Consider the following 13,515-nt stretch of genomic DNA (forward strand, 5'->3'; position numbering starts at 1 on the left):
TGCTGAGACGATCGGTCCCTAGGATTACACACAACTTAATCTAACTTAACCTAACTTACGCTAAGAACAACACACACACACACACACACACACACACACACCCATTCCCAAGTGTGGACTCGAACCTCCGGCGGGGGGACGGGGGCAGCCGCGCGAACCGTGGTAAGGCACCATAGACCACGCGACTACCCACCGCGGCTCAATCTCGCATAGATCAGCAACACTGAACCGTCGAACACAAACTGCCGTGGCAAGACTTCTAATTACTTCGACATACGAGGGGGGACCCAAAAGAAACCGGACTCCGAGGGCGCTGCTACTCGTAGACGTAGTGCAGCGTTCTCACGCTAGATGGTGTTAGTAGAGACCATGAAACAGCTGTGCAGACGGTGTCAGTGTAGAGCTGAACGTGCAATTGTGGTATTGTGTTTCTCTGACTGTTGGCGTGTTACCTCTGCGAAGTCGTTATGGAAACTTTAAAAGAACAAAGAGTGTGTGTGAAATTTTGTTTCGTGCTTAAAGAAACTGCAACGAAGACACACCAAATGCTTCAGGAAGCTTTCCAGGAGGACGCTATGAGCCGCACACAGGTTTTCCAGTGGTTTGGGCGTTTTAAACGTGGTGAGATGTGTGTTGAAGACCAAGCTCGTTCTGGACGCCCTTCAACATCGCGAAATGAGGAGAACATTGAAAAGGTCCGCCAAAAGATCAACGAGGATCGTCGCCAAACGACCGACCAAATTTCAGCAGAGACAGGAGTCAGTTGGAGCTCGTGCCAGCGGATTTTGAGTGGAGTGAGGATTTGCACATGAGACGTGTTGTTGCTAAATTTGTTCCGCGCCTCCTCACACAAGAGCAAAAAACCATCCGCATGAATGTGTTTCAGGACTTGAAAACAGAGATTGCAGGTGATCCAAACTTCTTGAACAAAGTCATTACAGGGGATGAGAGTTGGTGTTACGGGTTTGACCCAGAAACCAAGCAAGCGTCAAGCCAGTGGAGGACTCCCAACTCTCCCAGACGAAAACAAGCAAGGCAAGTGAGGTCAGATGTGAAGACGATGATCATTGTCTTTTATGATGTTCGTGGAATTGTGCATCGGGAATTCGTACCCCATGGCCAGACTGTTAACCAGCACTTTTACTTGGATGTTTTAAGGCGTGTGCGAGACGATGTGAGGAGGAAACGCCCGGAACTTTGGCGATCAAGTGACTGGTTTCTGCATCACGGCAACGCTCCGGCACACACGGCCTTACGAGTGACCCGCTATTTGGCATCTCAGAGGTGGTCTGTCGTTCACCACGCTCAGTATTCGCCGGACCTAACCCCGTGCGACTTTTTCCACGAATGAAAAAAACGCTAAAAGGGGAGCGTTATGACGATGTGGAGGCGGTAAAAACAGCTTTGCAAAGGGCATTGGACAATATCAAACTTGAAGAGTTCCAAACATGCTTCCAACAGTGGGAAAAGAGACTTGACAAGTCCATCGCACGTAATGGAGAGTATTTTGAAGGTGGCTGGAGTAATTTAGTAAAAAGGTTCATCAATAAATTTCTTATGACAACAATCCGGTTTCTTTTGGGTCCCCCTTCGTATTTAATGTAAATAGCGTTCAGCAGTGACTGCACCAAAACTCCATGATGACACAGCGCTAAAGAAAAGCCACCGCTCCCCTTCAGTCGCACGCTGTGCTCACCAGAGTGGCGAGTATCGATATCCGCATGCGGTACAGACAGCTGTAGTATAACAAGCTTACAAACTATTTACTTACATTTCTTCTGTCTGTCTCGTTTTCGTTTGATTGTCCTTAAGCTTGCCGTTCACAAGACCTTCCGTTCTTCGAGTGAACAAAGCTGCAGGCTGCATCGGCGCGTAGCTGAAACAGAGCATGTTTGTGCTGCAGACGCCGACGGGCGGGGGCGGGATGCTGACGGGGGGCAGAGCGGGCCCGCCGCCCCCGCTGCCGCCGGCGCCCGTCCCGCGGCGCGTGCCGCCGCCCCCGCTGCCGCCCACCTTCCGCATGGGCGCCACCAACACCAGCAGCCTGCACAGTAGCAACGACAGCGGCTTCAGCAACCCCACCCCGGAGGCCGACTTCTCAGACGACGACAGCGTCAGGTGAGCACGAGCCGTCCCTCCACAACCCTCATGTGTTTACTGTGAGGTGACCAAAGTCATGGGATAGCGATATGCAGACACACAGAAGACGGTAGCATCGCGTACACAAGGTATAAAAGGGCAGTCCATTGGTGCAGCTCTCATTTGTACTCCCTTGACTCTTGTGAAAAGGTGTTTGACTTGATTATGGCAAAATGACAGGAATTAACACACATAGAACGCGGAATGATAGTAGCAGCCAGACGCATGGGGCATTTAATTCCGGAAATCGTTAGGGAATTTAGTATTCCGAGATCTATAGCATCAAGAGTGTGCCGAGAATACCAAATCTATAGCTTGCCTCTGCCCACGGACAACGCATGGCCGACATCCTACAATTGACAACCGAAAGGTTATAGTGCTAACAGACAAGCAACACTGCGTGAAGTAGCCACAGAAATGAATGTGGAACGTACGATGGAAGTATCTGTTAGCACAATGCGTCCAAATGCGCCGTTAATGAGCTATGGCAGCAGACAACCGCCGCGAGTGCCTTTGCTAACAACACGACAATTACAGCGACTCTCTGGGGCTCTTGACCATATCCGTTGGGCCCTAGACTACTGGAGAACCCCGGCCTGATCAGATTAGTCCCAGTTTTAATTGGTGAGAGATGATGGTAGAATTCGAGTGCGACACAGACCTCACGTAGCCCTGGAGCCAAGTTGTCAACAAGGCACTGTGCATGATGGTGGTTCCGTGAGGTGTGAACTGTGTTTGCATGGAACAGACTCGGTCTTCTGCTCTAACTGAAGCGATAGTTGACTGGAAACAGCTGTGTTCTGCTACTTGGAGACCACCTACAGCCATTCAACAGTGGAATTTTTGTGGATGAGAATACACTATGTCACCGGACCACAGTTGTTCACGATTGGTTTGAAGAATATTCTGGACAATATGAGCGAATGATTTGCCACTCACATCTGTCGACATGAATCCCATCCAACATTCATCACACATGATCGAGATGTCAGTTCGTGCACAAAATCTTTCACTGTCATACTTGAGTCCATACCACGTAGATCTGCTGCACTATTCCGGGAAAAAGAAGGTCCGGAAAGATATTAGGGGGTGCCCCATCACTTTTGTCACCTCAGTGAATATGTCGCCACCTTCAACTGTGCGCATAAAATTCATGGAGTGATTCTAGATATAAAATGGAGCTAAAATCTATATGTTCGCCCCACGAACACAGGCATAGGGAGGGGGAGGGACGGGGAGGGAGGGGGGAGGCAGTATTATGCTCCTGGGGAGACTCATCTTAACTCCTATGAGACCAGCGGTAGTAATCGAAGGCACTACTAAAGCTCTGGACTACGTGGTCATTATTGCTGACCACCTCCATCTCTTCATGCTTGGTCTCTTACCCAACGCTGATGCTATCTTTCTGTCCACGTTACAAGCAGAGAATTGTGATACGTTGATTTGAGGAGCATGATAGCCAACTTACCTTCATGTCTTGGCCACCATATTCTTCTGATGTGAACCCGATGGAACACATCTGGGGCCATACAGTGCGCCATTTCCGAGCCCAGAAACCACTGGCCCCTAATTTATCGGATTGCATGTCCTGCATCTGGTCCCACATACCTTCTGAAACCTACCAACGTCTTGTCGAAGCCATGCCACGCAGAATCGCTCCTGCATTTCGTTCCAAGCAGTTAATCATGATGTTGTGACTCATCAGTGTATTTTAACATATATCGTTTCAAACGCTTTTATAATTTTTTGCACAGTGGCACCGAGCCAGGCGGCGCAGTGGTTAACAGGGCAGGACGACGGTTAACCCGCTTCCGGACATCAAGATTTAGGTCTTCCGTGATTTCCCGAAATAGCTGGAGACAAATGTCGGGACGGTTCCCTTGAAAGGGCACGGGCAATTTCCCTCCCCATCCTTGACATAATCCGAGCTTATGCTCCGTCTCTACTGACCTCGATGTCGACGGGACATTATGGCCAATCTTCCTTCCTTTGTAGAGCAACGCGTAACTCTACAGTCTCAAGAAACTTTTACCTTCGAAATCGGTGCTACAAAAATGTATGGGCTTCAGTGTGTGGTGCAACAATATGTCTCTGTATGTTCATTCAGTTTATTTGCTTGCAGTCGTTTCGGATGGTGAACTTCACTTGTTGAAGCAAGTGGGAGCACTGTTATTGTAGATTGTTATTTCATCAGTCTTTCTGAGTTTTCTTCCAGTCAGAAATGATATCTTGTCAACCTTTTCTGTTTCCTCGTTGCACCTTCGATACACTAATTAATCAACAGTGCTGATAAGCCGCAGATCTATTTGAATTCTGTTTTGTTTTTAGTTATTTTAAGGTTTAACTATTTCTAGTTGGTTTCCGATAATAAACAGGTTAGATGTAGGAAGCCATCCATTCTATATTGTATCACTGCGATTGACCAAGTCAATGGCAGCCCCCTGCCCTCGTCATCCTCTCTCATCAATCATCAGCGTCTCAGTCGGCTCTGTGACCATTCCCTCCGCTTCTCTTCGGGGGGAAAGTCAAATATTCTGGAAGTCTTACTTCATATTATACCAATTTTTCCTTTCTCGTCTGTTTTGGCAGTTCCTCGCCTATGGTTTGGCCATAACTTTTCTTCCGCTACTTTCTCTAACTTTTCTGTCTAGACAGAATTCTTCCACGCCTTCTAATACTGAGACGCTGAGTAAATCACGCGAAAATGCAGAGGGAAATGTAGCAACGCACTTGATATGAATGTGGCCATCACTGGTATCCGAGACAAATGGGAATTCCGATAATGCCTTTTGTAACGGATGCATATGCCTTTGTCTCTATTCATGGAGCCATTGTAGCGTGCTCCATCGTCGGTCACGGACGACGTAGAGTTATGCATTATGGATTGTTATACAAGGTGTTCAACGGGTATGTAGCGCTGGGACATTGAACAACAGTTTGAAAGGGTGGGCTAGGCAACAGAGACAGGTCACGCATAGATACTGAAATAATTTAGGAAGTGTCGCAGGGAAATTGAAATCTGTCGGAAAACTTCACACCAGTTACACAACAGTTTCATTCCTAATGGAACTGTAATAATCTGCTATGCTCCCAACCTCACACATACACACCCTCTGATTCTATTCCAACGAAACTGTAACTATCTCCCTCTGCCCCCTACACGACTACGAAATACACTTAGGGAACTACTAATCATTCAAACTTCAACAAAATTCCTATTTTCCTCTCTGCATCAGGGACACTCTTCTACCTACTCTTCTTCCTTTCCAACAGCTTCGTTATGTGTCAATATCCACAACGCTTCAGTTTCTCATTAGTTCCAAATCACTCGCCTGCAAGAATACTCATTATGTACTTCTCACTTTCTTCAGAAAAATAACAAATCCTATTTCTCATCAATTCCTTCTTCAAGACTTTCGCAAAATCCTGCAACATTAGGGAAATATATCGTTAGAAAACAGGGTTTTACATTCACAGAACATTTCATGATAGTAATCGGTTGTTGAGCTCATAACTCTTATGTAATTCAACACCTTCGTCTTTAAGTCACTTTTATAGTTTTTTCAAATCTTTCTAACTGAAGATCCAATGTATTTCTGCTGGCGGCCTACATTCTGCTGTCAGGGACAAGAGAATAAAAATAACAATAAAGGGAAAAAGATCACAGGGAAATGCGATGAAGCTTGTCGTTAGTGTTCTTAGACTTGTTGCATATGCCGAAGATATCTGTAAGAAAGTATGGCAGTAATGACTAATCAGGTGTTTGGAAAACGAAAGCGTAATACAAAGTCAGGCAGCTAATTCTCAAAGTAAAGAAACGAACAGTCCTGCACTACCGTTAATTTAAATATTAAGGAACTTTTGACTGTTCGATTAATAAGGCCAAAATGGAGTCCGTGACAGCACACAAATAGTTGAAAATAACTATGAACGGTGCTGCATATTTCGTTAATCACATAGTCTCTGATGTAAACTTTGGCTTCCATTCTTCGTGTCCGGAAAATTTCTTTGCAGTTTTTCAGCCCAATATTGGGCTACATCCAACGCTTCTTCCTTGTCAAGTCATAGGTCGTCAAGAGTACATCTCTTGGGGTAGTTGGGACATTGATGAAGATGTTCGATGTTCTGTATTTCACAACAGCTCAGTACTAAGGGATCGCTTATGGTCTGCATGAAGCACCGTGTTGAGAGTGGCACTCATCCGAAGTCTAAGCAAATTTATCTGTATACTCATGCTCAGTTCATCGGATCTGGCTCCCCGTTCACTATCCACTAGTTTCCTCAAGATGTTGTTCCTGGTGGCCACCTAACGGCGGATCTTCTAGCAATTATATTTGTAAGTCAGCTGTCTGTTCAACACGGCACACAGGTATGTGGGTTTGTCTACGTGCGTTCCAGGTTGCTGACATTCCAGTACAACTTCCTGAAACAGCCTGTAGATGCGTTTTGTGACGTAGTAGGGTAAAGAGAGTGGGGACTCGTCTGCTCGTTCTTCAGTTCGCGGACCTGCAAACGAGATAAGTGCAGGACCACAATGTGGCGGCCTGCCTTCCGTGACTCGTCTATCCTCGACCCTCCTCCGGACCGCTACACCCCCAGAACACAATCCTTCAATACATTTATACTCCACTTAGATGTGGTTCATCCATTTAATGAGTGTTATTAACCCAATTCGTTTATCTATAAAACCTAATTTTATGTGATTTAAATAATATTTTTAATAACTTCCGATTCTTCATCCAATGGGACGAGGGAACTATTTGTCGTAAGCAAAAATTAACAGTGCATTTTTTCAAGAAATTTAATGTAGTTTAATTTTGTTCCTGAAAACATTTTCGCTAGAGACCGCAGTTTTCGAGTTGTTAAAGGAAAACGTAAAATGATGCGAAAGGACAGCCAGAGTCGCGAATAAAGCAGGTATTTCTTTAGTAGGTTATCGGTTTCAGGGTAATACCCATTTCGAGCCATTATATGTATAAAAAGTCAAAATTACAAAACATAAAAACACATGTTTACCCTAACTGCGAGTGCAAAGCATAAATGGGCTGTATATCGTCAACGCTACACACCAAGAGTTGCCTAGTTAAATGTACGTCCAAAATAACATTAAATATTCCCGATATTTACATGTCCAGATCCAAGTGGACGTCACTGAAGTTCGTTAGCGAATGAAACTGATCAACTTAAAAGCTACTAGGAGAACTAGGGGAGTTGGGCCCTCACGGGGCCTAGATTCTTCTACTTTGGGAAATGTTATTTCCGCAGTAATCCACAATCTTAAAACCAGAGATATATATAATAATGATTACACATCATTCGACACAGATGCACAGGTTTTGTAAGTATGCTAATCTACATAAATATAATACTCTGCAATAATGAGTGCTAAGATATATAACCAGAAATGGTAGGACGCAAGTGCCGTAAGGCGTTAAACATATCAATACATCGTCGTCAGAAGTACGAAATACAACATTGCCATTTCGTATCAAATACATCGTTGTTACTGGGTAGCATAATTGCGCGAAAAACACAACAAACACAAAAGAATGTTTAAAAAACAGTATGAAAAGATGTCCACAAACATACACGTTCCGGTAATTAAACTGAACTAAAAATAGACCAATTCGGGTTGCGCATAAAATCATACTGTATGTGACAATAAGATCACATTCAGTAACATATAAATCAGAAAAAGATACCATAATTATATTGACAGTAGCATTTGGGCAATCAGTATAATTACAAGGAAAGGGTAGGGGAAGGGAGGAGGATGAGGGGTAAGGGGAAGAACAGAGTGAAAGGAAAGGGGGGGGGGTGATGGGAAACGGGGAGAGGAAAAAGAAAAGTGCTAAGGGAAGGAATGTGGATAAGGTAGATAGGATGAAAAGAATCAAAAGGAAACATGTGTATGTGCCGCTTATGTTGTGTAATCATATTTTGTTCATTGCTTCGTTGAGCCGGCTGCGGTGGTTCAAAATGGTTCAAATGGCTCTGAGCACTATGGTACTTAACATCTGTGGTCCTCAGTCCCCTAGAACTTAGAACTACTTAAACCTAACTAACCTAAGGGCATCACACTCATCCATGCCCGAGGCAGGATTAGAACCTGCGACCGTAGCTGTCGCGCGGTTCCAGACTGAAGCGCCTAGAACCGCTCGGCTACAACGGTCGGTGGCTGCGGTGGCCGAGCGGTTCTAGGTGCTTCAGTCCGGAACCGCGCGACTGCTACGGTCGCAGGTTCGAATCCTGCCTCGCGCATGGATGTGTGTGATGTCTTTAGGTTAGTTAGGTTTAAGTTGTTCGAAGTTCTAGGGGACTGATGACCTCAGATGTTAAGTCCCATAGTGCTCAGAGCCATTTGAACCATTGCTTCTTTTTAAGATTGTGGATTACTAAGGAAACAACATTTCCGGAAATAAAAGAACCAGGGCGCCACGAGAGCGCCACCTCCCCTAGGTTTCCAATTAGCTTCTAACTTTACCTGCATCGTTCATTAACGAACTTCAGTGATGTTCACTTGGATCTGGACATATATGTTCGGAATTGTTTAATGTAGTCTTGATCGTACCCTCAACTTTGCAAACTTTGGCGATATGCAATCTGTTTATACCTTGCACTTGTACTTAACGTAAACAGGTGTGTTGATACTTTGTAATTTTGATTTCTTCTACAGTCTCCACCTACGTGATTGCCGCTGACCTCAATATCCACAGCCGTACTCCTGCCGAACTCCAGCGGTGGCATCGGTTCAAAACCACCCTCCAGACCTGGTTCCCCTCCCCCAGCAGATCCGACCCGAATCCAACACCACTCCCGACGTGATACTAGCCTCTCCCAATCTCCTTGGGCGCATCACCGCCGATGTCCCTGACCTCATTGGCATTGACCATGCTCCCGTCTTCCTCACTATCTCTGATGTTCGCCATCCCCTCCCCCCCACTCTTCGCCCTGACATCCCTCCTAAACTTGTCCACGATTACTCTTGCGCCAACTGGGATACCCAACGGGACTCCATACACACTCAAATCGAACACCACGACCTTACCCTCCAATCTCCTGATGACATCTCCTGCACCGCTGCCTTCCTCCACCAGATCTTGTCCGACGCCGTCACCACCCATATCCCTACTAAAGCCATCCACCCTCACCGCCCAGCCTTGCCCCCATAGGCCGTCCTCCTCCTTCGTGAATCCCGCCGCCTCTACGGCTTTGTTCTCCGCACTCGTGACCATGACACACTCACACGCCACCTGCAATTACGACGACACATCCGCAACGTGCTTACTGCGAAGAAACGCCGTGCTTGGCGACAGATATGTAGACAACTCAACACCACGCTCCCAATAAACGCTTCCAAGTATTGGTCTGCTTTCCACCGCCTTACTGGGACCCGCCCTGCCTCACAGTACCCTCTTCTCCCTGATGACCGTCCCTTTCCTGACAACCTCAGTAAGGACAACCACTTTGCCTCCCACCTATCTGATGTCTTTTCCATTCCAGGTGATCTACAATTTGATTATTCCCTCTTCCCTGACATCATCGAATGTACGGATACCTCTTTTCCTCACCTTGCTCCTAGCTTACAGTACTTGAAACACACACCAAAATCTAAACTTAACACTCCCATCACTTCACAGGACATCAGCTTCACACACTGCATTAAATGCAGCACTGCTCCCAGCCACGATCACGTTACCTACCGCCATCTCAAACACTGCCCTCCCTCCTTCCTTGCAGTCCTTGCCACCCTCTACAACGTAATCCTTGCCACTGGCTTCTACGCCGACCTGTGGAAAACCTCCTGTATCTTGATGTTCTCCAAACCCAACAAGCCTCTATCTGATGCCTCTTTCTATCGCCCTATATGTCTCAGCTCAGAATTCAGCAAGGTCTTGGAATCTATCCTTACCTGGTGTATCCATCACCACCTCCACCGACACCACTTTCTCCTCAACACCCAATGTGACTTTCGACCTCCCTTCTCTGCCAACGACCAACTCACTCATCTCCTCTCCCTCCAGGATAACTCCCGTCACTCTGCCAATTTTGTCTCTCTCGACCTCGAAAAGGCCTACGACCATGTCTGGCATCCCGGTCTCCTGTTTACCCCATACCTATGCCCTTCCTATCAACTATGTCCGTGTGATTGCCTCCTTCCTCTCCCACGGCCCCTCCTACGTTACCATCCATAACGCCCATTCCTACACCTTCTACCCCTCTGTGGGTGCCCCAGGGCTCTGTCTTCTCCCCTCTTCTCCACCTCCTGTAAACGGCAAATATGCCCCAACACCCCCCCCCCCCTCCAGTACACCTGCAGTATGTCGATGACACCGCCTTCCTTGCCCTCGCTCCTACCCTTCAACAGTACCAGTGCCTTCTCCAGAATCACCTTGACCTTTTTGCTCCATAGTGTAACCAATGGCTCCTGAAAATCAATCCTTCCGAGACCAGACAATCATCGTTGGTCATTCCACTCGCTCTTTCCTGCTCCTTGATTTTCCCCTTACAATCTGTGCCCGTCCTATCTGTCTATCCCCCACCCTCACCTACATTGGCCCTGCCATTGACTGTCACCTCACCTGGATCCCTCATCACCACTCTGTCCAATGCAAAGCCCACAACTACCTCTACCTCCTTAAACTCCTCTCTGGTCAAACATGGGGGTTGAACCCCTCTACCATCCTCCACACCTACAAATCCTTAATCTGTCCCATCCTCTGTTATGACAGTCCCACCTGGATATCTGTTCTCACAAATTCTGTAAGTCCCTCCAGATCCTTGAGTGCCATGTTCTCTGCCTCACCTTCTATATAGGCCTCCCATTCCCCATGCAGATCTGCTACAACCTGATTCCTGTCCCCCATCTGGTCCTTTTCCTTGAACATATCCACACCTCCCACCAACTTGATCCCCCTCATCCCCTGGTTGATCCTCTCCTCTCCAACCTTCTCCCTGTGCTGCGCCTTCACTGTTGTGTCCCCCCTACCCTCTCCCCCATACCATCCACCTCTACACCCTTCATATCCTTTCCCAAGGTAGCTTCCATCGACTCCTCCATTTATCCCTCCTATCAACCCTGATCCTCACCTCCCCCTTTTCCTGGGCTCCCTCTCCCTTCCGTCCTTTTTTTTCCCCACCTACCCCCTCTCTGGCTCACTTCTCTCCCCTGAATCCTTTTGCTCTCCCCTCCACTGCCTTTCCCATTTCTTCTCACATCCGCCCTGCACCCAATTTTTCTGTATTATCTCCCTCCATGGCCCCCCTTTTTTCTTTTCCTGTCCTGCCCCCTTTTTCCCCCTCATTGGTCTGGTTCATCCCCACCCCCACCATCTGCCGCTGTTTCGCCTCTATGGTGCTGTTTTAAGTGAGTATTGAGTGTTGTGTGTCCCCTGTCAGTGCTGCACTAGTTGAAACCAGACAGTCCCGTGTGTTTTTTTTTTTAATTGTGCCTGTCTGTTTACTATGTGTTTTACTCAGCATCACCGACCGTTTGTTTTGTATTTATTCGCATCTTTTTCGCCAGGTTTCAGTTTTTACCAGTCACCATTTTATCATCTGCTTTTATTGTTCTGCTATCTCATAATTCTGTTTTTTCAAGTTTTCTTTTTTCTCGGGGGGGGGGGGGGGGGGGGGGGAATCGAAATCCAATAATCAACACTAAAATGGTCACTTACGGATTAAACATCTGTTTTACTTTCTACTGTGGCTGTTCCTTTGGATCGTAAGCGAATAAGAGTTGCTGTTCAGCAACATCCTGCACTCTGTAAATATGCAGAAAGGTAAAAAATCTGACCTTTAAATGCTCACCCCCTTCCTGTACCCCAACGATCACACCTCACCGGTCAGAAATTTTAGTATGTTGTTCATGACGCAACCTCCTATCACTACACAACAATTTGCGAAAACAAGAATTTTTTCCTACAATTTTCCTTTGTTGAGCTGCCTACTATGGGAAAGCGTTGGAACAGCTTCACCAGCAGATTTCAAAATGCCACTATTCGTGAAAGAAAATAACACTAATAATGATTCAGAGAGAAATATATAAGATAGCAATCCTCTCACGCTACATCCATAATAGAGGAAGAGATGATTCTTCTTCCATTATTTTCTTTTTCAGGGGTTTCCAAGTAGTGTGTACAAGCTTGCATCATATGTTTTCTCGTTTGCTACAATTTCTGCTAGAGATGAAAGGTAGCCTTGCAGAGTATGTATTTTCCCGCAGTGCAATTTAAATAAAATAAATGTCTCTCGCTTATGCAGCGCGTGTTAGTGACGCAGCATGCAAATGTGTAAAAAATGGAGTGGCCTCACACAGTTCGCCCGTCTTTCTGTCTGTCGGCAGGAGCAACGTGTTCGCCACGGTGAAGCTGCGGAAAACCAAGACGAACGACCGGTCGGCTCCGCTCATCCTGTAGGCGGCGCACACATCCACACACACACACCTGCCCTGTTTCTCTTCCTGCCAGCCGCAGAACCGCGGGGCTCCCCCGCGCTGCATAGCTTCGCTGTTTTCTCCGAGTCCGACCAGCTATTACGTAGTATGCGCTAGAACGAGTCCCTCTGTTCCCGTCTGACTGTACGTGACACCGACGGGCTGACGTGGAGGGGTTCAGAGGGAAATATTTTTAAATTAGATTCCTACAAGACACAGGCGACGAAGAACCGTGACGCAAAAGGGTGCAGAGGGAATAGAAACCATTTAGGGTTAAATACATTGTAAGTGGCTGGAAGTGTTCCAGTTTACAGCTAAGGAAAACTGTTGAATTGTAAATTAGCTGTAAATAAATATCCTAATAAAAGTTTATCTCATATATAAACACCTCCTGTACCACCACCACCTACCAACCAATTTAGATAAAGAACTCGGCCAGTTCTCTTAGTCGCCTCCTCCTCACCTATCGACCTTAATGACAGTAAAAATTAAACCGTGTGTACCTAATGGAAATTTGGGAAAAGCAATTGCCACCGAAGCTAATCTGTCGGTTAAGAGGGACGAAAGGGTTACATCTAGATAAAAGGAAAAATGCAAATGAAACTGGTGGATACCAATTTTGAGAAAGGGTAAAGCTAATAAAGAAAGTAAATGTGCGGTCGTTACGTAAACAGTTAACTGGCGTTAATTAGATATTTCAGATTTGGGGAAAATTACGGTCGCCAGTTCTATGGACAACTACTATAATAACTGAAAAAGAAAGTTTATTGCACATATAATTAGCACTAAAAGCGTGGCAACTGAAGGTTGACACGTGTTGTGTGAAAACTGAATGTTTGTCAGAAGTAATAAATTTCGCTACACTCTAACTTAATTTAACAAAAGAATTAATAAAACAGGAAAATTGAAAGTTAATTTACTGACTGAAATTAATAGTGGAC

General features: G+C 46.1%; 1 long non-coding RNA gene across 1 annotated transcript; it reads left to right on the forward strand.

Moving 5' to 3' along the window:
* Positions 1–1,981: 1,981 nt before the first annotated feature.
* On the forward strand, positions 1,982–12,959 carry LOC124776930. Its single transcript, XR_007015667.1, has 2 exons — positions 1,982–2,118; positions 12,485–12,959. It is a non-coding gene; the product is annotated as an uncharacterized LOC124776930 (long non-coding RNA).
* Positions 12,960–13,515: the final 556 nt, after the last annotated feature.

Source organism: Schistocerca piceifrons, chromosome 2, assembly GCF_021461385.2.
Source record: "Schistocerca piceifrons isolate TAMUIC-IGC-003096 chromosome 2, iqSchPice1.1, whole genome shotgun sequence".
NCBI lineage: Eukaryota > Metazoa > Arthropoda > Insecta > Orthoptera > Acrididae > Schistocerca > Schistocerca piceifrons.